The sequence below is a fragment of the Procambarus clarkii genome, chromosome 43 (assembly GCF_040958095.1).
Source record: "Procambarus clarkii isolate CNS0578487 chromosome 43, FALCON_Pclarkii_2.0, whole genome shotgun sequence".
NCBI classification, from domain to species: Eukaryota; Metazoa; Arthropoda; class Malacostraca; order Decapoda; family Cambaridae; genus Procambarus; species Procambarus clarkii.
The window spans coordinates 28,907,419-28,912,418 of NC_091192.1; the positions used below are offsets into that span (position 1 = coordinate 28,907,419).

Genomic DNA, 5,000 nt, shown 5'->3' on the forward strand with positions numbered 1-5,000 from the left:
CCCCACCCATCCCCTCCTCCTGTTTTGCCTCTCTTCCCTTTCAGAAAATATAATATTAGAAGGGGTACCCGGAGGTGCCCGGGTTCCCTCCCCACTCCCCATGTCCTCCCTACCCGACCTTTCTCAACTCCCCTCCCCTCGTCTTCCCCCCACCTCCCCCCTCGTCCTCTCTCCTCCCCTTGTGTGTTTAAGAGCTAATTTTTTCTGATTAGTTCTGATTTTTTTCTGATTTTTCTGATACAAAAAAGTCTTTGGATATCTGAACGAATATTTCCCACTTGACTAGAAGTGAATCCGTGAGAACCACTGGGGGGATGTTTGTGAATAATTCATAATATTTTACAAATGTCTTAACGTAGGCCTACCCCGACCGACCTATGGACAGTCCTGTACCCCACAACATTTCCACTACAAGCAAAGCCACAGTGACGACTCAGTGGTGCTGGACACTGTGTTTATTTACAGAACCTCCCCCCCCCCCCGGCCCCCGTGGTAAATCCTGGGGTAAAGAATTACATAATGGCTGTAATAAAATTGGGATTATACAGTATAATATAAAGCACGTGTTCAACCCCCTTTAACACCTCAACTAATTAGACAAAGTACGTCGCGATGCGTCGTACGTCGTGATGCGTCGTACGTCGCGATGCGTCTACTTAATAGTCATTCAAGAGTCGAGTCTGAGTCCTCCCTCAGTCCGGGCTCGAGGGGGAGGGGGAGGCAGGTGTTAGAAGGAGATGAAGGAGATGAAGGAGGGGAGATGAGATGGGAGGAAGAGCATCTCCCCTGAGATGCTGTCCCCTGGGACGCATTGTCCCCGCCCTGGGACTTGACCCACGCGTTGTCATACAATTTAAAGTCTCTCTCTGTGATATCTTAGGGAGCGCATTCACAAGGTGTAGTGGAGTGGTACGAGGCCAGGATACCAGGTATCACGTGTCGCCCATTCACGATAAGGTGTCCCCGTGTGAAGCAAGAGCTGCTACCGTTAATTACTTACAGTACTAAGAGCAGAGGACCCAATGATATATTTTCAAGAGTCCGGAGAGGGAGAGAAAGAGAGAGAGAGAGAGAGAGAGAGAGAGAGAGAGAGAGAGAGAGAGAGAGAGAGAGAGAGAGAGAGAGAGAGAGAGAGAGAGAGAGAGAGAGAGAGAGAGTGAGAGAGAGAGAGAGAGAGAGAGAGAGAGAGACAGAGAGAGAGAGAGAGAGAGAGAGAGACAGAGACAGACAGACAGACAGACAGACAGACAGACAGACAGACAGACAGACAGACAGACAGACAGACAGACAGACAGAGAAAAAGACGCGTTATTAGCCATTCAAGTCGTTATCGGTACTCTCTGAGCCTTACGGAGACGGCCTGAAACTCTACATACGTCTGTGTGTGTCCAGAGGAGGTTTTAAGAGGCAGATCTTATGTATGCAAAGCTCTAAGGAGGAGAAAAAACCACACAGCGGGTTTTCTTCCTATTGGGGAGTGTTGAACATGCTGCAATGGCCTTGTGTCCATCCACTCACAGGGTGAGTGGCGCTGCCCCAATACTGTCACTATGGCGGTGTTTTGTGTGTGTGTGTGTGTGTGTGTGTGTGTGTGTGTGTGTGTGTACTCACCTAGTTGTGTTTGCGGGGGTTGAGCTCTGGCTCTTTGGTCCCGCCTCTCAACCGTCAATCAACAGGTGTACAGATTCCTGAGCCTATCGGGCTCTGTCATATCTACACTTGAAACTGTGTATGGAGTCAGCCTCCACCACATCACCCCCTAATGCATTCCATTTGTCAACCACTCTGACACTAAAAAAGTTCTTTCTAATATCTCTGTGGCTCATTTGGGCACTCAGTTTCCACCTGTGTCCCCTTGTGCGTGTTGCCCTTGTGTTAAATAGACTGTCTTTATCTACCCTATCAATTCCCTTCAGAATCTTGAATGTGGTGATCATGTCCCCCCCTAACTCTTCTGTCTTCCAGCGAAGTGAGGTTTAATTCCCGTAGTCTCTCCTCGTAGCTCATACCTCTCAGCTCGGGTACTAGTCTGGTGGCAAACCTTTGAACCTTTTCCAGTTTAGTCTTATCCTTGACTAGAGATGTGTGTGTGTGTGTGTGTGTGTGTGTGTGTGTGTGTGTGTGTGTGTGTGTGTGTGTGTGTGTGTGTGTGTGTGTGTGTGTTAGATTACAGTAAGAATATCACAGTGTTTCTGTACCGGTTAAACATACAGCAATACATGTACCACCCCGGGCCTGTATTTCAGGCATGTCGTGAAGTGCCCGGAGATGGAGGAAGCTCATCAGAAGTTCATCAAGATGATGAACTTCCTCTTCAGTTCAGGGTTCGGTATATTCGCTTAGTCGCATCTGAAAGTATGCTCCCTGTTATTTATCCATGTGTGAATGAGGCACGTGTATAAATGAGGCAGGTGTATGAATGAGGCAGGTGTGTTCGTCTGGTAGGGAAGGAAGAGATACAAGAGAGGGAATGAGGAGGAGGAGGAGGAGGAGGAGGAGGAGGACTACGCAGCACATCGTGAGTGGACAGGAAATGAGTGTGAGGCAAGAGATGAGGAAGAGGCCCAGCAGGAGCAGGGAAGAATGTGCTGGAGGTGTGAGGGAGGAGGTAGCAGGGGGAGGGGAGATGGGGGAGAGGGGGGAAGGAAAGATACGATGGGAAGGAGAGAGGGAGAGGTAGACACGAGAGATTGAAGGAGTGAAGGGCAGGTGAGTGAGAGAGAGGGGGAAGGGGGAAGGGGGATGGGGGAAGGGGTGGTGGGGGGGTGGCGAGGAAGGCGGTGGCCTGGCTGGCTGGGGTGGAGTCGCCTCAGGCGGAGGATCCAAGGTCGAACACCACCTTGGCCGCCACACCTCCACCCCCCCCCCCTTCTCGTCTTCACCCCCACACACCCCCCAACACACCCCCTCCCCCGCCCACCTCAGCAAGCTTCCCATGCATAAGTTCCTCAGAAGGGTGTGGGTTGGGGGGGGGGGGTGACAATTAACGGAGGTACCAAAGATAGTATCGATGGTGGTGGTGGTGGGGGGGGGGGAGAGGGGAGAAGCCGCCCCCCACTACCACCCCCCATCATCATCAACCTTCCCACCCCCCCTACACCCACTCCTCATCCTCCCCTCCCCTCTCTCTCCCACCCACGCCACCACAACCGCCCAACCACCATCGGATAGTTATTGACTAGCAAAATCTTCCTCCCCTCACCCTCCCCCCCCCTCTCACAGGTATGTCTAATGCGGCGCATTTTGGACGGAATCAACATCAAATGCGACGTAATTTGCAGCCATTAAAGCACCGCGTTATTGACGCACTACCTGCCTCGACCGGTTAGGTGGGGGCCTGGTTGATACCTGGTTGATACCTGGGTGATACCTGGTTGGGTGATACCTGGTTACCTGGTTGGTTGATACCTGGTTGGTTGATACCTGGTTGATACCTGGTTGACCGGCAGGGGCCGGCCTGCAGTGTTGCATTTCTTGCGAAGTTCCAGAGAATGTACTCATAGGCGCGATGTACACACCCGCAGGCATTATGTAGGCACCTACATGGTATGTGTACACGCCAACATGGGCTGTGTACACGCCAACATGGGCTGTGTACACGCCAACATGGACTGTGTACACGCCAACACGGACTATGTACACACCAACATGGACTGTGTACACGCCAACATGGACTGTGTACACGCCAACATGGACTGTGTACACGCCAACATGGACTGTGTACACACCAACATGGACTGTGTACACGCCAACATGGACTGTGTACACACCAACATGGACTGTGTACACGCCAACATGGACTGTGTACACACCAACATGGACTGTGTACACGTCAACATGGACTGTGTACACGCCAACATGGACTGTGTACACGCCAACATGGACTGTGTACACGCCAACATGGACTGTGTACACACCAAGATGGATTGACATGGCCTGGACATGGAGAGCCTCCAACACAGTGTTGTGGTGGAGGCTGACTCCATACACAGTTTCAAATGTAGATATGATAGAGCCCAGTAGGCTCAGGAATCTGTACACCAGTTGATTGACAGTTGAGAGGCAGGACCAAAGAGCCAGAGCTCAACCCCCACAAGCACAATTAGGTGAGTACACACACACACACACACACACACACACACTTAAGCACATCACAGTCACTGCAGCACCCCCCCCCCCACTCATCATCCCCCTCCCCCACCACCCACACTTCACAATGGCTACACCAAGGCCCGCATACACTCATTCACCACACACACCCAGCTGAATATAACACCCAGTAACACCACACCCCTCCCCACCCCTTCCCTTCCTGATTCTCACAACACCCACCCATTCCCTGCCTACCGCCCACACCCACCACCCACACCCAACACCCACACCCACCACCCACACCCAACACCCACACCCACCGCCCACACCCACCCAACACATCCCAGCACCATAACAACACATCCCCAGCACCACCAAACACATCCCCAGCACACCACCATGCCAGGGCGCGCCACACCCTGCCGCCAGACCTTATGCGTTAATGCGCGAGATATTGTCTGGCGTCTCGTTAAGGCTGGCTCCTCGCACCTAATGCGTCGCATTCTTGACGTAATCGACTAATCCGTTTAAAAAAAAAACTAATGCGATGTATTTGTTAAAAAAAAATAAGAAATCGTTGAAATATTGACGTTTTCTATGCGTGGGTCTTGTTAGGTTAGGTTGGGGCTCTGATTGGATAGTTAGGGGTAGGTTGTAGAGTAGATGATTGATATGGTAGATGTGTGTGGGGTAGAAAATTGTCCAAGCGTATTCTTACTGTAAGAATACCGCTCTTTATTCCGTGTTCTTATCTCTGAACTCTAGCGTCTTTACCCTTACCTAACCTGCCCTGAATTCCGCCTTAAATCACCTCCATCGCAATTATCTCCTTTCCCAACATGGGTTTCACAAGATAGTCCTCTCCCAACATGGTCCCATCCCAAAATGGTTCCCCTACCAACATGGGC

The 5,000-nt window shown here is 51.4% G+C and overlaps 1 protein-coding gene across 2 annotated transcripts in view; it reads right to left on the reverse strand.

The window, feature by feature from the left end:
* The window catches only part of LOC123755896 (Krueppel-like factor 8), a 292,335-nt gene that overhangs the window by 227,907 nt on the left and 59,428 nt on the right, over positions 1-5,000 (reverse strand). The window lies entirely within an intron of this gene.